The sequence below is a fragment of the Thamnophis elegans genome, chromosome 11 (genome assembly GCF_009769535.1).
Source record: "Thamnophis elegans isolate rThaEle1 chromosome 11, rThaEle1.pri, whole genome shotgun sequence".
Classification (NCBI taxonomy): domain Eukaryota; kingdom Metazoa; phylum Chordata; class Lepidosauria; order Squamata; family Colubridae; genus Thamnophis; species Thamnophis elegans.
The window spans coordinates 33,878,613-33,906,026 of NC_045551.1; the positions used below are offsets into that span (position 1 = coordinate 33,878,613).

Sequence of the window (27,414 nt, forward strand, 5' to 3'; positions counted from 1 at the left end):
GCAAGGTACAGTCTTCTGAATTCTTTGGCTCAACATCATCTTTTCCTTGGGAAAAAAAAATAGGAATATTAACAAATGAGCCATAATTGTAAAGGTGTTGTGGTATAGTTGTATAAGAAGCACAGTTGAAAATGAATAGCAGCTTTTTAAAAAAACAACCTCTGTATATTTAAGTCAGCAATAAACATGAATTTTAATAAGCTAAGGATCATGAGTTATGTGACTTGTGGCACTAAGATTATAAAATACATTTCTCTACTTCCATTGTACCCAAGAAGCTGCTTTAGTGCATTTCTTTTAAAATAGAGTACATGGAAGCAAAGTATTCTCCAAAGAACCAATTGTTAGAGAACAGTTTTGTTTTACTAGATAGTTATATCTCTGTATCTTCAGTATTATAGTGAATGGATCAGTATGACTTCCTTCTAAATGCTCCTAGGTTGTGAATTACATGAAACTCAAGTTACTAAACAAGAAACCTGTCAAAGGACCATTCTACCCTCAAAAGTATTGTTTTGGGGGGAAATTATGTAAGACAATAGAATATTGTGACACCTTAACAGCAAACTGTTACTTTACACTAAGGTCAGTCTTAAAATCTTTAGACATGACGTTTCCAGGCAAACATCAAATATGATTTCTCAAATATTTTTGCAAAAAAGTGGAGTAACAATAGGAAAGATAGCTTCACTTGGCCTAATATGACTGTGGGATGTTCTTTAGGTCACTAAATGTGTGGCTTTCTATTATGTATAACTAGAATAAATAAATCAGAATCATTGCTTTTTTTTGCTTTCTTTCCTAAATTGCCTAAATACAATGGAATGTAGATAGTGAGAAAATCCAGAAAGAGTATGTGTAATCAAAAGCTCCAATCTGTCTCAAATGATTTGTAGTTATCCAATAGTCTCATTAAAATAAGTGGGATCTTTTGTCTAATAGATTTAGATAAATTTTCACTATCAGTATATAAGAATGGTGTGTTCAAATTTTAATCCTGTGTTTCTATTATGTGTATAATAGCTACCTAGAACTCACCTATCCAATATAGCCAGTTATGTAAAAAAAATATTTTTTACAAAATATTTAGGCTTCTTCAGCAGAGGTATATCCCTGAGAAAGTTGAAATCTGGTATGACTATAGGTTTTGAAATGCCAAGGAAAATGATTACTTGAAACATTTTAATATAAGCTGGCAATTTTTTTAAAAAAGACAGGGTGCCTGACATGTACATTTCTCTGTAAATGCATAAGTGCTTCTTACTATCTATTTGAAATTCAACAAATAAGCAGAAAAATGAAACAGCAAACCAGAGTCTTAAGTGGTTTTCTATAAAATGAACCATCTGTTAATGCAGAACAAATTCCTGCTTGTCTATTCTTCCCCTAAAGAGGAACAATTATTTCCAGAGCTAGATCTATAGCATTCGTAATTGCAGAGAGTACAGAGAACAGAGGGAATGATATAATTTCAGGCAGTTGAACTTAACCTACTGGAGAAATAATTCTTATATGAGATTTGACTCTTATATTTTTCATTTCTTATGAAATGCCCTGCATTATAAAATTACTGACTCCTGAAATATTTACCTGGACCCAGTGCTAGGATTTCAGAAAAAAATGGACTCTCAATGTTTATTCTGGGAAATACATGGAGAATATGCATATTAATTACACCTACCTGATTCCTGCCAAAACAGGCAGAAGCAACACAGCTGTCCGCCCCGTGCCAAATCAATGAAGCGGTTGACGTAATGGACCGGGGGCTCGAAGCCGTCATGGACTGGATGAGGATTAACAAGCTTGTGCTCAACCCAGAAAAGACCGAGTGGCTGTTGTGTTTTCCTCCCAAAAATTCGGCCATTAATCCAACACTCAGGCTGGGGGGTCAAATTCTACACCCCTCAGAGAGGGTTCGCAACCTGGGAGTCCTCCTGGATCCACAGCTGTCATTCGACCATCATATAGCGGCTGTGACCAGGGGGGCATTCGCCCAGGTACGCCTGGTGCGCCAGTTGCGACCCTACCTGAACCGGGAGGCGCTCACAACTGTCACTCGGGCCCTCGTGATTTCTAGGCTGGAATACTGCAATGTGCTCTACATGGGGCTGCCCTTGAAGAGCATCCGGCGACTTCAGCTAGTACAAAACGCAGCCGCGCGAGTGATCGCGGGTGCACCTCGATTCACCCGCATTACACCTATCCTCCGCGAGCTGCGTTGGCTACCTGTCGATCTCCGGATGCGCTTCAAGGTGCTATTGACCACCCATAAAGCCCTACATGGCAGTGGATCTGGATACTTGAGAGACCGCCTTCTGCCAATTACCTCCCTACGGCCTATAAGATCTCATAGGTTAGGCCTCCTCCGCATCCCATCGGCCAGCCAATGCCGGCTGGCAACCACAAGGAGGAGGGCCTTCTCAGTAGCGGCCCCGACCCTTTGGAACGAGCTCCCCGTAGAGATCCGCACCCTCTCCACCGTCCAGGCCTTCCGCATAGCCTTGAAGAACTGGCTCGCCCGTCAGGCCTGGGGATAAGGACCATTGCCCCGCCCGAATGTTGTATGCATGTTGTGTATTATTTTATTATGTGTTGTTGTTTTAGTATTGTATTGTTTTGTATTCCCCTCTCCCTGGTTTCTGTGAGCCGCCCTGAGTCCCCTCAGGGAAAAGGGCGGCCTACAAATAAAATCAATTCAATTCAATTCAATTCAATTCAATTCTAGATACCTCCCTGGTGCAGACTGTCTGGTCCATTTACTTAAAAATATTTTTAAAGAACTAAAAGAAAGCAAACCCCATTCTCATATCTATATCTAGAATAAACAATGCCTTTGGGCACTACAAAGATCCCAATAGAATGACAGAGATCATCCTGGAGGGCTACTTTGCTCTTAGGTAAATTGATGTTTTGCGATTGCTTTGCCCACTGGGAAAAGCCACTTTGTGAATAGAAAGCAATTGTATAAGTGCATCCAACACAAGCCTGCAAAATGTTAAATAAGTACCTAGCTTTAAAAGATTGTCTACCCATTTTCTAAACCACACTGCATTAAAAATTACTGAGATGTGGTTAGCATACTCCCTTTCTTCCTCTGGTGCCAAGTTCATAGGAGGTGTTCTTAATCAAGAAAGTTAGATTGTCATTGTCTTACTAACTAGTATTATTGAAATGGAAAGATGGAATAGGTAGAAGGGAGAGTGAGAGGCTGAATGACATATATTTTGGCAAAAAAGGTTATTCGATCTTCTTGTTAATTGCCTCTTAATGCATAGGAAGATAGCTAACATCTTTCTAGTAAAGAATAGTATGCAAGTGTTCTAAATATTAGTATTGTACTGTGTTTTGAAAACCAGGATCTTTTTTCTGGAGTTCTGTTACATTGGGATGGCTGAACAGAAATAAGAAACAAAACTCTTTACTAAACATATTGCATCTGAACCAAAAAGTTAGCTATAGAATGTGAAATAATAATGTATTATACAATTGTATCACAGCGGCCAGTTGTTTCGCCGGATTTGGCATTGGTTACTAGTCGGGCCCCACCCAGGGGCCTAGGACGTCGTAACGTATTTTCGTAATATGCGTGCAGATCCAAGCAGTGCGGCTTTTTGCATTTGACTGATGGTGATTTTGTCAATTTTTAACTGTTTTAAATGTAATTCCAGTGCTTTTGGAATAGCACCCAGTGTGCCAATTACCACTGGAATTACCACTGCTGGTTTGTGCCATAGTCGTTGAATTTCGATTTTTAAGTCCTGGTATCTTGCGATTTTTTCATGTTCCTTCTCGGCGACCCTGCTATCACCTGGTATTGCAATGTCTATGATTGTGACCTTATTTTTCTCAACCAGTGTGATGTCTGGTGTATTATGCGCCAGTATTTTGTCGGTTTGTATACGGAAATCCCACAAGATCTTGACCGTCTGATTTTCTGTGACTTTTTCAGGCTGATGTTCCCACCAGTTTGTTGCTGTTTTAATATTATAATTTTTGCACAAATTCCAATGGATCATTTGTGCTACTGAATTGTGCCGCAATTTATAATCAGTCTGCGCGATTTTTTTACAGCAGCTGAGTATGTGATCAACAGTTTCGTCAGCTTCTTTGCAAAGTCTGCATTTGGCATCATCAGAGGATTTTTCGATTTTGGCCTTAATGGCATTTGTGCGGATAGCTTGTTCTTGCGCAGCCAGGATTAGTGACTCTGTTTCTTTCTTTAATGTACCTGTTTTTAACCATAACCAAGTTTGTTCACTGTCCACTTTATCTTTTATTTTTTCCAGAAATTGACCATGCAGTGCTTTGTTCTGCCAACTCTCCATTCTTGATTTTATCACATCTTTTCTGTATTCTTGTTTTGTCTGTTGGGCCTTCAGTAGATTTTTGTTCTTTACTTCGATTAATAGATGTTCTTGACTTTCTTTTAAATAATCAGCCAGTGCATGTTTTTCTTCTTCAACTGTTTGCTTCACTTGTAATAATCCTCTGCCACCTGATTTTCGGGGCAGATATAGTCTATCAGTATCACCACGTGGATGTAAACTGTAGTGCATTGTCATTAGTTTCCTGGTTTTTCGGTCCAAAAGGTCCAAATCAGCTTGTGTCCAGTTAACTATGCCAGCTGTGTATCTTATAACTGGTATTGCCCAGGTATTTATGGCTTTGATTGTATTTCCACCATTCAATTTAGATTTCAAAATTTTCCTAACTCTGTTGGTGTACTCTCGTCTGACAATAGTATGTATTATTATTATTATTATTATTATTATTATTATTATTATTATTATTATTATTATTATACAATTGTATCACAGCGGCCAGTTGTTTTGCCGGATTTGGCATTGGTTACTAGTCGGGCCTCACCCAGGGGCCTAGGACGTCGTAACGTATTTTCGTAATATGCGTGCAGATCCAAGCAGTGCGGCTTTTTGCATTTGACTGATGGGTGATTTTGTCAATTTTTAACTGTTTTAAATGTAATTCCAGTGCTTTTGGAATAGCACCCAGTGTGCCAATTATTATTGTTGTTGTTGTTGTTGTTATTATTATTATTTATTAGTTTTGTATGTCGCCCACTCTCGGAAGACTCAGGGCGGCTTACAGATAAAAAGGGACGGGGGAATATAAAAAAATAAAACAACAGTTTAAAATTACAGCAACATTCATAACTTAAAGTGGGGCTGGATAATTCAACAGCCCCAGGCCTGCCGGAAAAGCCAGGTCTTGGTTGCTTTACGGAAGGCCGGAAGGGTAGTAAGGGTCCGGATCTCAATGGGGAGATCGTTCCAGAGGGCTGGAGCTGCAACAGAGAAGGCCCTCCCCCAGGGAGTCGCCAGCTGACATTGGCCGGCAGATGGAATCTGGAGGAGGCCTAGTCTGTGCGATCTAATAGGTCTTTGGGAAGTAATTGGCAGGAGCCGGTCTCTCAGGTAGCCAGGTCCGATGCCATGTAGGGCTTTAAAAGTAATGACTAGCACCTTGAAGTGTGTCTGGAGACCAATGGGAAGCCAGTGCAGCTCGCGAAGGATAGGTGTAACGTGGATGTACCTATGTGCACCCACAATCGCTCACGCAACTGCATTCTGGACTAACTGGAGTCTTTGAACACTCTTCAAGGGCAGCCCCATGTAGAGCGCGTTACAGTAATCCAGTCTTGGGGTGACGGGGGCGTGAGTGACTATCCAAAGGGCCTCCCGGTCCAGGTAGGGTCGCAATTGGTGCACCAGGCGAACCTGAGCAAAGGCCCCCCTGGTCCCAGCCGACAAATGGTGTTCTAATGTCAGCTGCGGATCCAGGAGGACTCCCAAATTGCGAGCCCTCTCTGAGGGGCGTATAATTTCACTCCCCAGGCTAAGAGATGGAATGGCTGGACCATCCTTGGGAGGGAGCATCAATAGCCACTCAGTCTTGTTGGGATTGAGTGCAAGCTTATTTGTTCCCATCCAGACCCTGACAGCCTCCAGGCACTGGCACATCACTTCTACCACTTCACTGAGTTGGCATGGGGCAGACAGATTCAATTGTGTATCGTCCGCATATTGATGGTATTTAATCCCGTGCCGGCGTATGATCTCACCCAGCAGCTTCATGTAGATGTTAAATAGGAGGGGGGACAGGACCGAACCTTGCGGCACCCCATAATTGAGGGGCCTAGGGGTCGACCTCTGCTCTCCGACCAACACCGACTGCAACCTGTCCAAGAGGTAGGAGGAGAACCACCGAAGAACGATGCCTCCCACTCCCACCTCCCGTAACCGTCGCAGAAGGATACCATGGTCGATGGTATCGAAGGCCGCTGAGAGGTCAAGGAGCACTAGAATAGAGGAGTGACCTCTATCCCTGGCTTGCCAGAGATCATCGATCAGCGTGACCAAAGCAGTTTCCATGCTGTAACCAGGCCTGAAACCGGACTGAAAGGAATCCAGATAATCGGTTTCATCCAAGGACCGCCGGCGTTGAAAGGCCACCACTTTCTCAACAACCTTCCCTACAAAGGGGAGGTTGGAGACTGGACGATAGTTACTTAAAATGGCTGGGTCCAGAGAAGGCTTCTTTAGGAGAGGTCTCACCACCGCATCCTTTAGGAGGAACGGGAAGGATCCCTCCCGGAGAGAGGTGTTAACTATCATCTGGATCCAGCCACGTGTCACCTCCCTGCTGGTCGAGACCAGCCAGGAGGGGCACGGGCCCAGTATACAGGTGGAAGCACTCACCGCTCCCATGGCTTCTTTGTATAAATAGTTGTTAAAACCATAATTGTAATTTAAGGTTCAGATATTTTAACAAGTGTGGTCAAATGAACTGAAACAAGTGTTTGCAATGTTTTTCATAAACAGTAACAGTTACAATATGCGACCATAGAAATCCAAAGGTTGCTCACTTTTGCAAAGTTAAAATTAGAATTATGCTTAAATGTAGTTCATGTTGTTCTGTTTATTTCTTCACCTAATTGTTGCAAATTAAAGGAATTTTTTCTCTTTCTTTATATTATTTGTTTAGGTTTCATCAAAGAAAGCTCACATCCCAAAGTAATTCAATTTGGAGTTTCTAGCCAACATATATATTGGTACCAGTACCCAACACTCATGGCATACTGAATTTTTCCAGCATGCTTATTTGTGTGTGTGTAGAACTCAACACCCACCTTGAGGTGCTGCATAAATGAAATAAATTACCCAAAATCAAGAATAGGCAATCCATGCTCAAGTTACTTGCTAGGTAGCCTTGTGCATAACTTGCTGTGCCAGAAATATCTTTGCGCTCACATACAAGGAGGAAAATCATTTCAAAAATAATGTCATAAATTCTGGGATCTGAAGTTTATAAGTGAAGCAATTTGGAGACCAGAACCACAATTTAAAAATTGGTAGAGGCTGTGAGCAATAATAGGTTGAGAAGAGAAGGGGAAAAAATACAAAATCTCTGTAGCAACACCGTCTTGCAATTTCTCAGAATCATGTAAGTTTTTTCTTGTTTTTTCTTTATCATCACTGGAGATTATTAAAGGTAAAGGTTCTCCTCGACTCCTGGGGATGGTGCTCATCTTCATTTCAAAGCCGAAGAGCCAGCGCTGTCTGAAAACATGATCATATGGCCGACATAACTAAACGCCAAAGGCACATGCAACACTGTTACCATCCCACCAAAGGTGGTTCCCATTTTTCTACTTGCATTTTACATGTTTTTGAATTGCTAGGTTGGCAGAAGCTGGGAACAAGTAACGGGAGCTCATTCCATTAGGCGGCGCTAAGGATTCGAACCGCCAGACTGCTGATCGACAAGCTGAGCATCTTAGCCACTGAGCCATTGCATCCCTATGGAAATTATTAGCTAGGTACAAATCTCTTTGTATGTAAATCCTTCATAAAAAGCACCATTCCCTACTCAGGGTAGGTATGCCCCCCCCCCTTTTTGTAACCTTGTGTTCTTCTTTTTAATAATATCAAATGCTTACTGGCAATTAAACTGCTCTATTCTGCATTTTCTGAAGTGTTTCTCTTTTCATAATCAGTCTTCAGAAATATGCGAACCCACAGTAAAACAAATGGTTCTCAACAAGTTTATGCATGCTTAGTTGCTCAGCAGATAACCCAACTCGTATCACAAAAGAATTCTTTGCAACAGAGAGCCCATATAGTTTTACAACATCTACATGGACCTAAATTACTGCTGCTTATATGCATATGTCTATGAGAAAATATGAAAGACAGAATTTATAAACTTTGTGCATTCATGTCAACACAATGAGTTAGATTCCAATGAAAGTTAACCCCACAGAACAAAACGTATACGTTACTTCCTCTCTTGGGCCTCCATAAAACTTCTATAAAACTTCAAGTTATCCTAAACAATATGAAAAAAAAGCCAGAGCTTGGAGTATAGAAGAATATACAAATTTGATCTCAGGATAGTTCAAATACAATAACACTTCCATATGCCTATTCTCCAGAAAATCCATGATCATCTGGACAAACTATGTGTGGGGAGAGCATTTAGTACTTCCAGGGCAGGGAGGAAAAGCTTCAGTAAACTTGCTCAAATTAATTTATCTTACGATCCAGTTCTCTCTGTTAGGAAGCTACATTGATTAAATTAAAGAAATATAATATTATTAATATATTTTATTACCATAATGGTGAATGTCAGTATAGCAGGGCAGATTAGACTAAGAAACTAATACCATATGAGTCAGAATTATTTTTAATGTAATTGCTATAGTAATAGAATTTTGCAAGTCTGAATGTGTTTCCCCTCCTTCTCTTTATATTCATATAAACCAGGAAGGGGCTTGTCTGAGAAGTTTCTCTCAAGTTATTTTCTTGGCCTAGCTCAAGCCTCTCTTATCTGACAACTGCCTTAGTATCTTTTCCGCCTCTTGTCCTTCAAGGCTATTCCCTATGCCCTCTAGAATGAGGCATACAGAAAATTTGGAGATGTCATTGCAGGAGAGTAGAAGATATAGTGAATATAGACAATGTATTGTCATTGTTTCAGAAAATAATCCACAAATATCTCCTAAAAGCCAGAGTATTTATCTCATCCTGAAGGTACATATATCTTAATTTAATTTTAGTTTAGTTTATTGTCATTGCACCTAGTAAAATAAAATAAAATGCCACCTTCAGTGTACAATAAAATTATAAAAATAAAACACAAACACACATCCTTCACATTCTATACGATTGATTTGAAAACACGACCAGAACCACAATTTAAAAGTTAGTAGAAGTTAGATCCAAAGAATTTCCAGTTAAAAAACAGTAATGGACACATTCAAAATATATCTTTTCTCCTTGCCAATTTATCTTATGATATATTCAACCTATTATGATTTCCATCAAATGCAACTGTAAAATGAAAATTATTCTTACTTTGATTGCTGTGTCCTGTAGAGACATGCTGGGAGTCCTAAAGAACAAAAACATTGAATTTATAATTAAACACATGGAATGGTACGACGACAATAGTTCACCTTAACAATATTAAAGTTTGACACACATGATAGAAAGAGTAAATTTACTGTACAGAGTATTTGGACCATTCTTTTTTATCCCTAGCAACAAAGAGACTATGTGCATTCCTTTCAATATTCTTAGGCAGAATGTCATCCATGCTAGAAACACATCAGGGTTTTCCTCCTGATTCATTCCTGAAGACAACTGACATATGGGAAAGGTCTTCATCTAGGAAGAAAACTCCAAGAATCACTTCCAAAACAATCAAGCAGTCCAGCTGTTGCTTTATTGTTTCTCCAAATAATAATATGCATAGTATATTGTATTTTCCGACAAATATTTAAGAGTGTATAAGGTCATACAAATAGTAATTACAACCATGGTGGATTATTATATGCCAGAGGAAATTGTTCTAACTGAGCACCATCTGTGGAAAGAACCCAGTTCTCTTATTTATGTGGCAGAATTATGGGGATGCTAAATTAGTCACAATTGTACAGGCAAGTGACTGCTGACTGGACAATAGCATTTAGCTTGGATCATGATCACAGTAGTTTTAGCTGAGCCCTGAGCAACTCACATAAACTCTGCAGGCTATTTTATAATTTAATAAATTAAGCTATTAGTGAGTTCACAAATTTTGGGAAATGTTTGGGGCACTATAAACCAAGAAAATTTGGGAAGCTTTATGCTACTCTTATGCCTTTGTAAATAATGATCAATAGTCTGATGTACAACACAATCTCCACAATAGAAAACATTGAATTTATTCCTTCCTTATTTATTTCCTTTAACCTCCTAGGAAAACTGTTAAAACAAGTGTGTCATTATCAATGGATAGAGAAGCCACATTACTTAAAATGCATTAAATGACAAATACACATGCAAAACTGAAATGCAACAGTTATCAAAATTATACAAAAGTATAATCATGTATAATATTGTATCACCATAATTGCAGTCTCTCACCTGGAACCTCACACAACACCATGTTTTGGGCACCCTCTTGGAACCAATTGTCATGGATAAATAGCAGTGTCAGCATTAATGTTCCTCTATATTCCTACATGGTGATCACATGCTAGTGCAGCACCTGTGCATGAGGCAAGGCAGCATGATGATGGCAGAGAATGAAGGCTGGCAGAACTACCCTTGCAGGATTTGGGGTCCAGCAGCATGGCTTTTGAGTCCTAGCCAGTTGCATTTAAGCACACCAACAACCACAGCTCAAGTACAGCACTGCCAGAGCCTGAATCCCAACAGATAGAATCTGTTCTATCCAGAGTAAGCATAGCATGCAAATCCTGGTAATCTAACAACAATGATGAGAAATTGTGCCATATTGGATACTGTTTTGATGTTTTTATGAAACATCTTCATCATCTTGGCAGTCATTGTGCTAAGTCTTCCAAGTATGTCAGCTCAAATTTGTTTTGAATAATTCAATGCAATAATGGAACTTTTAAAGATGTACAAAGAACCCTGAAATATTTTTGTATTTGCAAATGCCTTGTTCATTCTGAGAATGCATTATTGTATATTATTTATGGTTTCCTGATCTTCAGTATGTGGAAATGGCGTTTTAGCTAAATAAAAGCACTATGAAATAACATTTTCAAAAGCTATTTTTTGTTCCACTGAAATAATTCAAACAAAGCAAACTGCAACAATAAAGCTAATTAACATAAATATGTACAGTTTTAACAGTGAATAAGGATTAACAACTTTCTAAATGGCATATAACCAAAATTATGAGCAATTTCAAGTAAACTTGTCATTTTTGATTGGCTAAGACACAGAATTAACGTAATAAATTAAAATCAACTTCCTCTTCCCTCCAAGTAAGATACATTTAATTTCTTTAGTTATAGTCAGTGGATCTAAAAAAAACAATAAAAATTCTGTTTTGAATTTATCACAGTTAGTCATTGTTTACTGTAGTTTACATTTCACAGATAGGAAACTAAGGCTGAGATATGGTGATTTACTGAGGCCACCTATTCAGTCTACATACATTTGAACTCCTTTTACAAAAAATTGTCAGTTTTCCAAAAATACATAATAGTTTGGGGGTTTTCTTACAAGTGAAAACTGGAGGTTATAGAGTTAGCAATCACTGAAACATTACTAGCTTTTTCATTTCTGGTCATTTCAACATGGGTTAGCAGTAGTCCAATCTGTTTAGATGCTTTTTACAAACTGGTATCTAGTAAAACTCCAACATTTTTGAATAACAAATGTCTTACATGTAATTCTATACTGAATTTCCCATATATTTTAGTAGTTAGCGTCCTCTTGTACTCATTTCATGGTTTCTGTTTTATCTGTATCAGTCTTAACTATAGCTCTTTGTTCTGACCCCCCCCCCCTCCGACCTGCAAATCACCCAGACAGAGGCTTGGCTGTTTGCCACTCTTTAATCACGACTTTATCAACTCCTTTGACTGAAGGCCCAGACGCGACTCACATGCAAGACTAGTTGAAAATCCAACAGGCACAGATACACGAGACAGAGTATTCCAATACAGTTTCAAACGGTTGTGTCTTGCAAATGACTCCTCCCCACTTCTTTACTTATATACTCTCTTGGGAGGGGCCAAGCCACAACCACCTGGGCTTAATTATCGTCTCTGAGTCTGCCTCCGCAGTTGCAGCTTCCGTTTCTCCGCCCTTCTGTGTCTGGCGTCAGGAACAAACTGCCTTGAGTCCTCCCCACTGTTCCATGCCTCAGGTGCCTCCTGGTGGCCAACCAGCCTCTCTGGTCCCTGCTCTGAGTCTGAACCCTGCCTAGGGCCCTCCACATCTTCCCTGGCAGACTCATATGGTTCCTCACTATCCAAGCCTATCAACAGCTCAACGGGATCCTGCTGGGCCACAACAGCTCTTTATCTAGGTGTTTAAATACCTAGATCTCCCTTTAAAAAGAAAGGATATTGAAATGTGTAACAGGTATTATATGGCTTTGAAATTTTCTCATCTAACAGAATTTACTAAGCTGTATTACTTGCATGTAAATCTGTAAAAACTAGGTTGGTGTTTACTAATTCATTGTTAATTTCTTATATAAAAAATAATTACATATGATTCTTAAAATGGCTTTATTTTAAGTCAAAAACAAAATAAAACAAACTGGGAAATACTTATATTGAAATTTCGAAGAGAAATTCAAAAAATTTAAAGTATTATTTTCCCCAAAGATGGGAAAACTTTTTCTCATTTCCTTCCAATCTCAGTTGTTAAAAATCAAAAGCACAACTTCATCCACTTTATATCTTCCTGTTGCTCACTTCATTATTAAATGTAATTTCCAGCCACCAAAAAAGTGCCCATTCTTGCATTAAAATGCATATTGTCCTCCGGCTGAGAAGACATTCTGAAGATCAGGCAAGGAATTCCAGCAGGCAGGATTGGGGTGAGAAGAGCCTTCTTTGCTGTGGCCCCAGCACTTTGGAACATCTTATCCCGATGTGAGATTGGCTCCAAACCTCCTGATCTTCCACAAGAGCCTGGCTCTGCCAGTTGGCTTGGGGCCCTAATGAGGGAGTTACAAGCTGGAGGTGGTTTATCAACTAACAGCTGCTCCCACCTCCCTCCCTGTACATCCTGTTAATTTTCTCACCATCTTTTAGTTTTAGTTATATTTTCATTTTATACATTAGCATCAGGGGTGGGTTTCAAAATTTTTTACAACCGGTTTTGTGAGTGTGGCTTGTTTGGTGGGTATGGCTTGATGGCCATGTGATGGTGGGAGTGGCTTGATGGTCATGTGACGAGAGAGAGGGAGGGAGAGAGAGAGAGAGATTTGCATTTCCTGAGATTTTTTTTTTAATACCTCTGAAGGGCAAAATATTTGTTATCCTATACAGTAAAGTATAAGGTAACGAATAGCTGTAATTAAAAGTGTGCATGTGTAAGAATTTATATATCACTAATCTTATTGATAAGGCAACTCTGGGTGGCTTACAAACAATAAAAAGATAAATATAAAAAGAATTAAAATTAAGAAGAGTACAGAAGGTAAACATTTTTCACAATAAAAGTGAGAATTTTAGGAACTCCAATTTAATTTTTTATTAAATATTACAATTAGATAAAAGCTAATACAAACTAAAAGAATAAAAACCTAAAGAAAAAAATTATTTATGTATTTATTTACACACACACACACACACACACACACACACACACACACACACACACGTATATATATCCCCCTTCATCATAAATATAAACAATTATACCAACTTATCAACTTCTAAAACACAATAAATGACATCTTCTTCCCATATCTCATCTCTCACCTATGGTCAAATGGACATCAAGTGATTGTGGGACACTTGGCAACCCAATTGTAAGTGTGAATAGGTTGCCAAATACCCAGATTGTGACTATGTGACTATAGAAGGAGAGTACAATGGTTTATGATGATTAGAATTAGTCTATCTGTTAGAGTCCTGTGCTATCTACATACATTTTTAAAGTAATTCAGCAGAACAACAGAGGAAGACTGAACTAGAAGATGAAATATAAAAGACCCGAGAGCTCTGCCTGATGGCCGAAAGGCTTTGCAGGAAGAAACGCGGCTTGAGGTGCAATGACGGTCCTGGCTGTGGGGCGCACGCCCAGTAAAAGCCTCTCTTGGTTCCCTCCTCCTCCTCCTCCTCCTTCCACAGCTTGCGTGACGCTGCCGCCGTAGGCTGAGAGCTGCCGCCGCCGCTGCTGCACAGCTGAGGGAGGGAGAGCGCGAAAGCAGAGGCAGGGCGCCAAGCTTTGGTTAAGGCAGGCAAGGGAAACCGCGAGCCGAAAGGAAGTCTTGCTGGGAAGATGTGGCAGCAGGGCTTTAAAGGGCTCCCCCCTCCCCAGCCAGCCAGCCCACCCAGCCCATTCCTCCCCCCGGCACCACTGTGTCCAACAGGCCAGGCGTCTCACCTGGCCTGTTGAAACACAGCGGTGAGAACGTCCCTGCTGCCTCCGCGCTCCGCCGCCTTGCCCCCCCGCCTCCTCCGACCCCACCGCTGTGAAGAAAAACACACACACACACACACACCTCACAATAAAAAAATTACAAATTAAATTACAATAAATTTGAATCCCCCCTCCTCCCTCCGTCTGATCCACCTTTTCCAGCTGTGGAAACTCTCTCAACTCTCCTCTTGTCCGCCCAACGTAAGTGTGCTCAACGTAAGCATGCTCATAAGGCATGATTCGCTGCTCCCCGATCAGGAGGCGGGAGAATCAGTGCCTCTTTTGCATATGAAAGTTTTCGCTTTTTAACTCCTCCTTAACTTTTAAAAGGCAAAAAATTCCTTAGGCAAAAGTGGCCCCAAGTTCTCTGGCCTCCTCCCATAGTTAACACTGAGAGCAGACACCAAGCCACTGTGACTTTGAATCTAATAGCAACTACCCTGGCTTTAATTATTTTTAAAAAATTATTTAAAATTCTTCCTTTCCCTCAGGAGACTGGTGAGGCCCCGCTTCCCCTGCCTCTAGTGACTGCATGTCCCTGAGAGAAGGACAATCCTGGGTCTCTTCTTCCCTTCCCTTTAGATTCCCCCCTCCCAGCGTTCTTCCCTTGCCTCATTTTAAGGGGAGGAGAGGAAGCAAGGTGGGACAATTGTAGCTAAAAAGCTGTGAGTGGAGAGTGGATAGAGAACCCCTTCCATGGTATCTACTGGCTCTTTGTCTCCCCACCCACTTCGGAGCATTTGCCTTGGTTGGAGGCAACGGGCATAAAACACAGCAGCAGTTCCAGACAACAACAAGTTCTCAGACTGGTAGCCCTCTGACCCTCCCCCATCTTTCTCTCCCCTCCCCCAAGTCCAGAGGGGACTCCCACCCTGAGTTTCCTGGTTCACGTTTCTGAATCCTGATTTTTTTTGGGGTGGGAAGAGGAGAGACGCTCCGCAAAATGTGTGCTTAACTCTCGTGCTGGTGCAAAGTCCTGATTATTAAAGACTGGGAAAAAAGATGCCTTTCCCAAGGACCCAGGGAAAGTGGAATAAAAATAGGTGTGTGTGTGCGTGTGTGTGTGTGTGTGTGTGTGTGTGTGTGTGTGTGTGTTTGTGTGTAAATAACAGCCCGGAGCAGCTTCAGCCACAAACAACAGCTACTGTTATATTTGCCGAGAGCTTCTAAGCTATGTAGCATTCTTCAATAAATACTAACAATAATGAATCATAATGTACGGGATTAAAGGAAGGAAGGTGAAATCAGATGAGTGGGAAAAGGAAGGAAGGAAGGAAGGAAGGAAGGAAGGAAGGAAGGAAGGAAGGAAACCTCATTATTCAGGTTAAATTGCCATGTTGGCACTGTGATAAATAAGTGGGTTTTGGGTTACAGTTTGGGTACTCAGTTCCTAAAAGGTTCGCCATCACTGGGCTATAGTATTCTAATTGCCTATTAATATAATGTAAATTTTAAGCAGACACTGTAATAACTAAATAAAATACAGGTTAGCAGTGCTTCAGCATGCTTGAAGGATAGATATGTTTAAACACAAATTTAAAAAGCTAATTATCTAGATGTGATTAGTTCTTCACTTCATAAATGAAGACATAAATATGTTGAAATTTCTTATAAAAAGGAGCTGTCAAAGGATGAAAGCAATATGTGTGTGTGTGTGTGTGTGTCTGTGTGTCTGTGTGTCTGTGTGTGTGTGACTAAACTGATTATAAAGCTTATAGATAAGCATCTGCTTGAAAGGGCCGAGACTAGCAAGGTAGGTATCAGTGTTTCTCAGCCGAGAGAATACTTCTCTCCCTAGCCCTCTCCGTCCCTCTCCCTCTCCGCAATTCAGTAATATACCAATCAGACAAATCCAGTGTAACATGGATACCTCTATTTTGCTTTATGATTGCATGATTAACAGGCATGATGGAGTAGACCTGCATCTTTTTGAACCCACAACTAACCAAAATTTGTTCAACTCTAACACTGGATTAAAGAGCACTCCAAGGAAATGTATAATCATCAAGAAATCCCAGAGATCCTCCTTACATATTAGAATCACTGACAGAAACAGTACCCATTATAAGCAGGCATATTAAAACAATAAAGACTAGCAGTGCAGTCCTCCAAAAGCAGTATCTAAGACCTTGAATTGCCACAGTCACAACAAATAATGTACACCTTTATTGCCATGTAACAAAAAAACCTACTACAACAACCCAAGTTATGAAAGTGAAGGCAACCTGTAGAAATCATTTCTTTAGGGGAATGGCTCCAATCCATCCACAACACTATAATCTGCCTAGTGGTATCATAAAAATATGCTTGTGATTTGCTGAAGGAATTTGATATTTAAGGTCCTGAATGAAAGAAATCTTCCATTGAAGTTGACAGTTATGGAAAGATAGTACAAAGAAAATGACCATTGGCTTACCTGAAGGGTCCTTTTCTGTGCACCGTGGGAGAGTCCAAGCAACGGATTAAATCAGTCTGTTACCCTGGGACTGAGGAATCTTTTTCCTTGGCCACGCCTCCTGGTGTTACTTGGCGCCCGAATTTTGAGATGGTCTGGAAGCATGATGAATCAGGTAAAGAAAGTCCAAGTTGACACAATGGTCACAAATCCCTGGACTGAGAAACCAGGGTGGGTTGGACTCTCCCGCGGTGCACAGAAAAGGACCATTCAGGTAAGCCAATGGTCATTTTCCTGTGCACTGCTTGGAGAGTCCAAGCGATGGGACATACCAAGTTATATGTCACTAGGGCGGGCAGAAGAACAGTCTTGGGATTCAGTCATAGAAGCAACCACCTGTAGAACCTGTCTGCCGAAAGATGCCTCGGCCGAGGCATACATGTCCAATTTATAGTTCCTGACAAAGGGTGATGGTGAACACCAAGTAGCCGTTCTGCAGATGTCTTCAATGGTAGCCCAGGTTGCCTAGGCCGCAGTGGTGGCAGCGCTCTTAGTGGAGTGGGCAGTAATGTGCCGGGGTACCGCCCTGGACTGGTGTTCGTATGCAGCTGCAATGCATGCTCTTAGCCACCTACCGACCGTGGAAGATGTCACCTTCTTACCCAAGGAGCCAGGCTTGAATGAAACAAGAGGGCCTCTGACCTGCGGAAGTCCGCAGAGTGTTTGATGTATATCCGCAGGGCCTGTCTGACATCCAACTTGTGCCAACCACGTTCCCTCTCCCCCTGGAGATCGCTAGCCGACACTGTCTGGCCGACGGCACCCTGAGGAGGCCAACTCTGTGGGATCGAACTGGACGGTGGGAGACTACCGGTGGCAGTAGGTAGTCTCGCAGGTATCCTGGGCCTAAGCCATGGAACGCTTTAAAGGTCATAATTAGTACCTTGAATCGCACCCGGAAGACAACCAGCAACCAGTGCAGGCCGCCTAAAAGGGGTGTAACATGGAAGCACCTAGGTGCCCCCATGATAACCTGCGCAGCTGCATTCTGGACCAGCTGTAGCCTCCGGGTGCTTTTCAAGGGTAGCCCCATGTAGAGAGTGTTACAGTAGTCCAGGTGAGAAAGGACGAGGGCATGAGTGACTGTGCACAGAGCATCTCGATCCAGGAAGGGGCGCAACTGACATACCAGGCGAACCTGGTAAAAGGCCCCCCTGGTCACGGCCATCCGGTGTTCTTCTAAACTAAGCCGCATATCCAGGAGGACACCCAGATTGCGGGCCCTCTTTGTGGGGGCTAAAATTTCTCCCCCTATCATCAAAGATGGAACAAGATGCACAAATCGGGATGACAGAAACCACAGCCACTCAGTCTTGGATGGATTGAGCTTGAGGCTGTTCCTCCCCATCCAGATCCGCACAACCTCCAGGCATCGGGACATCAGGTCGAGGGCATCATTTGGGTGGTTTGGGGTAGAGATGAAAAGTTGGGTATCATCAGCATATTGATGATACCGTACCCCAAAACCACGGATGATCTCACCCAGTGGTTTCACATATATGTTGAACAAGAGGGGTGAGAGAACCGACCCCTGGGGCACCCCACAAGTGACGTGCCTCAGGGTCGATTCCTGCCCTCCAGTCAACACAAACTGCGACCGATCCGACAGGTAGGAGGAGAACCACCATAAAATGGTGCCCCCCACTCCCAACCTCCCAAGTCGTTGCAGTAGGATACCATGGTCGATGGTATCAAAAGCCGCTGAGAGGTCTAATAGGACCAGGACAGAGGAGCAGCCCCTGTCCCGGGCCCGCCAGAGATCATCGACCAATGCGACCAATGCCGTCTCCGTGCTGTACCCAGGCCTGAAACCCGACTGAAAGGGATCCAGAGAGACAGCTTCATCCAGGAACTGGGGAAGCTGACGTGCTACCACACTCTCAACAACCTTCGCTACAAAGCGAAGGTTGGAGACCGGATCGTTGGCTAAAGAAGCTGGGTCCAGGGAAGGCTTCTTAAGGAGGGGCCTCACTACCGCCACCTTCAAAGCAGTGGGAAAGAACCCCTCTCTCAACGAAGCATTGGTAATCACCTGGAGCCAACCTCGTGTCACCTCCCGGGAAGCCGAGACTAACCAAGAGGGACACGGGTCCAGCACACAAGTGGCAGCACTGACTTCCCCATAATCCTGTCCATGCCCTCGGGGGTCACATGGTCAAACTCATCCCAGGTGGTCTCCACAAGATTCATCCCCGTCGACTTGCCCGAATCTACCCAATTAGAGTCCAAGCCTGTCCAGATCTGAGTGATTTTATCCTGCAGATACTGAACAAATTCTTCAGCCCTACCCTGCAAGGGGTCTTTCCCAGGTCCTTGGTTAAGTAAGGAGTGGGTCTCCCTAAACAGGATGGCTGGGCAGTTATCTGCGGATGCGATAAGAGCGGAAAAATGTTGCCGTTTTGCCGCTTTTATCGCCACTAAGTAGGATTTAATATGAATTCTTACCAGTGTTCGATCAGATTCAGACCGGCTGGCCCTCCAACCACTCTCTAGGCGTTTTTTCTGGCGTTTCATCTCCTGGAGCTCCTCGGTAAACCAGGGAGCTACCCGGGATCGACACCGGGTCAGAGGCCGCAAAGGCACAACACGATCCAAAGCTCCAGTGGCCACCCTATCCCAGGCTTCCACTAAGGCTTCGGTCGAGTTGTGAGCAAGGGATTCAGGAAAAGTCCCAAGCTCCATCAGGAACCTTTCAGGGTCCATCAGGCGCCTGGGGCGGAACCATCTAGTCGGTTCCGCCTCCCTGCGGTGAGGGGTAGCAGTATGGAAGTCAAGTCTGATGAGGAAATGATCCGACCATGACAAGGGTTGGATAGAAATATCCCCTAAATCTAGATCATTCATCCACTGCCCAGAGACAAAAATCAGGTCGAGCATGTGTCCCCCATTATGTGTGGGGTCTTGAATTAACTGAGTTAGGTCCATAGCCGTTATGGAAGCCATGAACTCCCGAGCTGACTCGGATGTCTCGCCAAATGGAAGACAGATTGAAATCCCCCAGGATCATAAGCCTGGGGAAAACAACTGCCAATCCAGCTAACACATCCAGCAGTTCCGGCAGGGCCGATAAAACGTAGTAGGGAGACAGGTACGTAACAAAAAGGCCCACCTGAACTCAAAGGCCCCATTTCACAAAAAGGGACTCACACCCACCTATCTGAGGCACAGTGACCTCCTGAGGTCCGAGACTTTCCCTAATAACCACCGCCATCCCCCCACCCCTGCCCTGGGCTGTCAGCTGGTGAAACACCCGGAAGCCTGGTGGGCATAATTCACTAAGGGAAACATGTACCCCCCTCATGGCCCAACCAGGTCTCCATAATGCATGCCAGGTCCGCTCTACCCTCTTGTATGAGGTCATAAATGAGGGGAGCCTTATGTACCATGGACCTGGCGTTAAGCTCAAAGGGCGGAGAGATAAGAGCCTGTAAGTCCATCGATAGCTGCCAGGTGGGATAGCGGTGAACCACCGAAGGGCATTAGTTGGAAGCGCCCTTAAGGAAACAGCGAACCCTTGAAATCTTGCTGAGGGGCTGGGCCGGATCGCCGGACCAGACGGTGGATAGTGCCGCCACCTGACGACAAAGGGTATTGGGGGCAAGACCTTTTTCTAGGCCCCCTTGTAGAAAGTCCAGTACATGGGAAATAGGCACAGTGACTGGATTGAGACGGTAGGTGTTACACCACTTGGTGAAAGTGGACCAAGTGGAATCATATATCCTGGTCGTTGATGGTCGTCTGGACACCTGGATGGTACGCACAACCTCCTTTGACAGGCCTTTGCTCAGGAGATCCCCCTCAAGTGCCAGACGGCCAGCTGGAACCACTGGGGTTCCGGGCATATTGTGGCCCCCTGGCTGAGGGAGACCTGGTCCCGAGGAATCCGCCATGGGGATGACACCAACAGGCTGACGAGGTCAGCGTACCATGACTTGCGAGGCCAGTGGGGAGCTATGAGCAGGATCTCCGCCCTTTCCATGATGATCTTGCAGATTACCTGTGGTAGAAGCAGAAGCGGTGGGAAGGCGTACAGAAGACCCTGAGGCCATCTGCATCGAAGGGCATCCGTTCCCTCCACCCCTGGTGAGTGGAAACTGGAGAAGAAGCGCTGAAGCTGCGTTCTCTCGGGTTGCAAACAGGTCAATCACTGGGATGCCGAATCTGTGAGACAACTGGTTGAACAGGGCCGGATCCAGATGCCACTCTGCACTGTCTATGGTAGTCCTGCTCAACCAGTCCGCCTGTGTGTTGTCCACTCCCAAGATGTGGTCGGAACGAATGGATGCAACATGACGCTCCACCCACCTGCCCAGGGCCTCCGCCTCCACCATGAGCTTCCTGGACCTGGTGCCGCCCTGGCAATATATATGGGCCTTGGTGGCCACATTGTCTGTCATCAGGAGGACATGCTGATGAAGAATGTCCCGGTGAAAATGTCGCAAAGCAAGTTTGGCCACTCACAGCTCTAAGAAGTTGATGTTGCAGGCTGCTTTGTCTGGGGTCTACGGACTTGCCTTGAGTAACGCGATGTCCCATGTGCGCCCCCAACCGGCAAGGCTGGCATCTGTCGTGATGACTACTCTGTGCACTCCTTGAACAGGAGAGCCCTCGATTGCCACCACTTGAGAGACCTCTTCACCTTTGGGGGAATCTGCACCTTCATGGATGAGTTGCTCCTGTTGTCTCTTTGATGCGGCAAGAGAAGCCACTGCAACTCTCTGGAGTGAAGTCGTCCCCAGGGAGCCACCGAGATGCAGGAGATCGTCTTCCCCAACAGTTGTGATAGGAGTTGCATGGAGACCTGCCTCAACCCCAGAACTTTGCGGGTCAGGGAAACTAAGCTTTCTATCCTGTCCTGTGAAAGGAAAACCTGCAAGCTGAGGTGTCTATCACCGCCCCCAGATGGATGAGTTTGGTTGTTGGGATGAGATGACTCTTTTCCAGGTTCAGGGAGAACCTGTGATTCGTGATGGACCTCATTGTAATGTGGAGGTCCCGTAAGGCCTGTTTCCTGGACGACGATTGGATGAGAATGTCGTCCAGGTAACATTGAAGCCTTACAGGCCTGCATCTGAGTTGCACTGCAACCATTGACAGAACCTTTGTGAAGGTCCTGGCTGCCGACGACAGGCCGAATGGAAGGGTCCTGTACTGGTAGTGTCGGCCGGCATAGGAAAACCTCAGGAACCTTCGGTGTTGTGACCAAATGGGAATGTGTGGATATGCCTCCTTCGATGGACGTGAGGAGGTCCCCCTGGCGAATCCCCACTAGGATAGTCTGCAAGGATTGCATCTTGATCCTCCTGTATGCGATGTGACAGTTGAGGTTCTTGAGATCCAAGATGGCTCTCCACCCTCCTGAGTTTTTGGGCACCAGGAAGAGAATGGAATAAAATCCCCTCCCTTCCTGGTCGGGTGGAACTTGTTCCACAGCATTGGAGATGGTGAATTTCCTGGGTCATGAGTTCTCTCTTGAGAGGGCAAGAGGGGGTCGGACAGCGGATAGTGTTCCAAGGGGGTTGGGAGAGAAACTCCAAGAAAAGCCCCTTCCTGACAGTCTGGAGGACCCAGGTGTCCTCCGTGGTCAGTGCCCATTGGGGAGCGAACAGCTGGAGTTGGCCCCCAATGGGAGGGGAGCGTTGATGGTCACTTGGACTTACGGAAGGGCCTGTTGGAGGCCCCGCCATGGTTGGACCTGTGGTAGTTGAACTGCTGCCTACCCGTCCCAAAAGGACTGCCTGTCCTGGGACCTATCTCCTGACTGAGCAGCTGGTCTGTTCGAGGGAGCGGAAGAGGATCTTGCGGACTCACTGGAACGAAAAGACTGCCTCTTGAAATAGGGAGAGAATTTATGATCCTGTTTCTTCTTCAGGGTGGGCAGAACTTTCCGTTTATCTTTGGATTCAATCAAGAAGGGGTCTAAGACCTCCCTAAATAATTTGGACCCCTTAAAGGGGGCAGACGCCAATTTCCACTTGTTCTTCTGGTCCGCCTGCCAGTGACGGAGCCAGACGAGGCGGCGGGAGATCACATTGGACACTAATGCCCTAGAGGCAAATTTGGCCGTGTTAAGGGAGGCATCAGCCGAATACTGGGACACTGCAATAATTTTTGTTATGTCCTGGCGAAGACGAGTGACTCCTGCCGGTAGTTTAGCCTGAAGCTCACGAAGCCAATGACAGAGGCTCTGTTAAAGAAGGATAAGGATGACAAAGCCTTAATGGCCCAGGCTGCCACCTGATGAGTCTTGTGGCAGGCCTTCTCCGCTTTTTTGTCCTCTGCCTTGAGGCCTTCCAACAAGTCAGCCAGAAGGACTGAATTAGAAGTGAGAACTGCTATAGGGGGGTCTACAGATGGCAGGACCAGGATGTCTTCATCGCGGGGTCAACTGAGTACAGCTTCTTGTCCCAGCCAGGCTGGGCCCATTGCCGTTGAATGACATCCATAAAGAGATCTGGGACCAGCACCATCTCTTGCTGAGGTGCCAGAACGTTAAACATGCTAGCATTGGGGCTAACTGGAGTAGAATCTGAGGATCCCTACATGGTCTTAGGTTTGGTACCCACTTGGGTGGTGTTCTTAGCCTTGTGCAAGATGGACTTAAATAGGCTAGGCTTAAAGAGCCCCGAGAAGGCAGGAACACCCGGAGGAAGGTCCTTATCCTCCGAGAGCTACTGCTCCTCCTGATCCGGGTCCTCCAAAATGGAAGCCTTGCTTAGCGCCGAGAACTACAGAGTTGGGTAACGGACCTCCCCTGGTGGTGGAGGGAGCCTCCTGCCTGGACTGAGAGGAGCTGGGAGCGACGGGTGCTTGGTCATGCTTCTGCATCCCCTGGGCAATGCCCTGAGAGATGGCACAGGCGACCATCGCCTGCATGTGGGCAGATAACTCAGGTTCCTGAGCTATGGCAGAGTCTGAACCAATGGGGTCCCTGGAAGGAGGAAAAACATGCCGGGCAAGGATGGGATCAGCGAGCCCCTTGGGATTAGGGTCCTCGGGGTTGGGCTCTGACTCAGAAACACATGAAAAATCAGGAGAGCCCGGTTCAGCCAGAGACCTATCCGGGGAGAGGTCTTGGGAGTCCACTTCCTCATCAATTATGGACAGGTGATCCCCCCTTGGGAGTGGTGGAATGACTGTCCCAACAGGAGGAGTAGGCTGAGGCACTCCCTCACAGCCTGGCGTTGGGCTTCTCGAATTGTTTGTCGAGAGTCCGCTGCCGCCACTCTGCATCCCTAGTTGCTGCCATGGAAGGTGCCTTATAGGGATGGCTATCCTGACTGGCCACCCTGCCCTTCCTTACCCCCTTGCCCCTGCCTGCAGAAGTTCCCTTCTAGGGGCTTGAGAGGGACCTGGTCTACCGTCAGGGGAGTCAGATGGGCCAGGATGCTCCATGGCCTGATGGCACAGACTTCTGACAATAGGCCAATACAGGTGGAGGTCAGGAGATGAAGGAGAGTCTGGTGGCTGGTGCTGGATCGGAAGACACACAGATATTGTGGAAGCAGGAACAGTTTGTGGAGAAAAATCTAGGGGAGTAAAACTGGGGCTCTGCAAAGAGTCCAATGAATCCAGCCACTCGACGGGAGGTGAGAAGGTGGAAAAGCAGCCGAGGCTGCAAGACCAGGCAGATAGATCAGGTAGAATCAGTGGATAAAAGACAAAAAATTTTACATAAAAATCCTCCCTGTGCTGGTGTATGACCCCCAGGTGGCCAAGACACCAGCGCCACTTGGGGAAACACTGTGGGTGGAAGTGACCCAGCCGGAGACCCGATCAAGGCCAGCTAACCACCCTGCGGCTATCTGCAGAAATGTGACTGAGCAGGAACACCAATGGGAGAAAAGGCATGAATTCAGGCCCTCCCAATTGGCCGCCGCTCTGGTACAAGGGAGAAGAAGGAGGTGAAGATGGCGGCCACGCGATTTAAGGTGGCCACACACCCCTCCGCGGCAGGTTACGCTCTCCGAAGGGCGAGAAAATTGCAAAAAAACAACAATTCCAACTAAAAAAGGGAAACGCCCACAGCTGCCAGAAGCCTCGCTGCTCCTGCCATGCTTTAAAGCAAAAGCGGCAGTTCTCCGTTGCCATCCAAAGGCGGCGTGGCAAGCGGAGCACCCCACCACCACCATGCCTAGCTCCGAGTCTCTAATAGAAATCAAAGCAAAAAAGGGGAGATAAATGAACTGTTAATTATAGGAGAAACAAATTAAGGAAAAAGAAAAGGAAATACTAGAAGGAGAGTCCAAGCCTTGATAAATTACACTGGAGCTCACAAATATAAGTCCTGAATGGGCAGACTGAGGGAAAATTCTGGTGCCAAGTAACACCAGAAGGCGTGGCCAAGGAAAAAGATTCCTCAGTCCCACGGCAACCAGACTGATTTAACCCATCGCTTGGACTCTCCAAGCGGTGGACAGGAAAATATGCTTATTCAAACAACAAAACCTAGGAGATACAAGAAATATGTAGACAAAAAATTATGCCATGTAAAGTAACATGAGTCAGCTTTTTGAACCCATAGTTTATTTATGCATACTGAAGAATAAAAAAATGTTTTAAATATCAGAACATGAGAATATTAAGAAATTTACAGTTTTAAAATATTGTGCCAAGACGATCAAAGTTCCAGTAAGGGGACAGAATGATACTTAGAAAAGACAGTTGAATGAAGCCAAAATGTAAAGAAAAACAGGAAAACTGTCAACTAGAGAATTAAATACAGAAACTGAAGCCATCTATATCCTAAATGATAAAACAGCCAGATTCTTGTTTCAAACAGAGAAAAGCTGAAAAACTGGTGATTACTAATAAAGGATCTTTGCAGGGTATGATCAGCAAGTTGCTGATTTTCTCATTGCAGCCCATCATCTCTAATGGAAGGCTTGCAAAGACCATATTTTCCAGGCCATAGGTTTAAGAGGGAGTCCTGAACATAATGTGAGTATATATTTTGTGGAAGTAAATATTTCTATATCCTTCAATTAACTCTTCATCATTCACTTCTTCAACATGTATACTGCTCAAACTATCCAAAGCAGCTATTCTGTAAGGAAAATGTGCTATAATATACCTGAGCCTCCATGACGGTTGGATAGTGAAATATGTTACATTGAGTATTTACTATTACCTGAGACAGATACAAAACCCAAGACTAAGAATTTAAGGCCACATTGTTGTAAAACACCTACTCTTTATATGCTGTGCACTCTAAACTTTTAAAGAAATTGTAAAATTTACAACTCTTAATAATATAAAAAAGGGATGCAGTGGCTCAGTGGCTAAAACAAGGAGCTTGTTGATCAGAAGGTAGGCAGTTCAGCGATTCAAATCCTGGCACTACATAACAGAGTGAGCTCCCATTACTTGTCCCAGCTTCTGCCAACCTAGCAGTTCTAAAGCAAGTAAAAATGCAAGTAGAAAAATTGGGACCACTTTGGTGGGAAGATAACAGCGCTCGGTGCACCTTTGGTGTTTAGTCATGCTGGCCACATAACCACGGAGACGTCTTCGGACAGCGCTGGCTCTTCGGCACTGAAATGAAGATTAGCATTGCCCCCTAGAGTTGGGAGCGACTAGCACATATGTGCAAGGGGAACCTTTATCTTTTTACTAATATACAGTTTCACAAACAATTTCTTCTAATAGAAAAAGTTTTGATATACATTTCTTTTCTCTATTGTCTTTTTTTGTAAAAGAGAATTATCTCCAAATTGTGCTTTTTACATAAAAGAGTGGTAAAACCTCTATTTTAACAGTACCTGTAATAGCGTACATACTTTTAAAAAGAGAAGTATTCCTTATCTTCCTATTTAAACCTCTATCTTCATCTATCTAAATATTACAAATGCCTCATTGACCCAGCAGGTCTTGGAAGCTAAGACTGGAGAAGAAACATTAGAGATTTCCAGAGCTGCCGGCTGGAAAACAAAACTGAGTATAACCTGGAAGAAGCAGTAGCAAGCTGGTTCCAGGAAAATTTCATTAATAAAATTGTGAGCAACCAAGTTCCTATTCACCATATATAAGAATTTTCAGAAATATAGAGTCCTTCTGGTATCTGAACTTGATTGCTTGCAGATGTTTCATGAGCAACATATATTCTCTTTCACTGGATTTTCAGAACTGTCTGTTCTTTGTGCTATTTATTTGTTATCTACAAACTCTGCAGAGTTTTACTAGGAAAAAAAAATAGATCCTAGCAGAACTCTCATCAATGCTACCACACATATCATGGCAAAGTCCATAAAAAACTCTGATAATATATTTTATTTCCTTGCTTTCACAAACCATTTGTTTATATTCACATTCAAATGCAAAATATAGCTATTAAACAAGGAAAAGTGTTTTTATTTTTACTTTTTACTATTTTTACTTTTGACAAAACTGTCTGTCCAAAAATTACAGCAAAGTGCTCCTTGTCAAAATAGAGGAAAATGATGATTGGGCTAAAGCAATTTACCTTGTTTTTAAACAGAAACTTGTTTTGTTCCACTTTGCCAGGTGTGTGGATAGCAGAAAGTGGTGGAGGCCAAG

General features: G+C 44.0%; 1 long non-coding RNA gene across 1 annotated transcript; it reads right to left on the minus strand.

The window, feature by feature from the left end:
- LOC116515140 lies at nucleotides 1-27,414 on the minus strand. The gene is made up of 3 exons (XR_004256197.1): nucleotides 27,341-27,414; nucleotides 9,375-9,411; nucleotides 1-45 (listed from the first exon to the last, which is right to left on the minus strand). It is a non-coding gene; the product is annotated as an uncharacterized LOC116515140 (long non-coding RNA).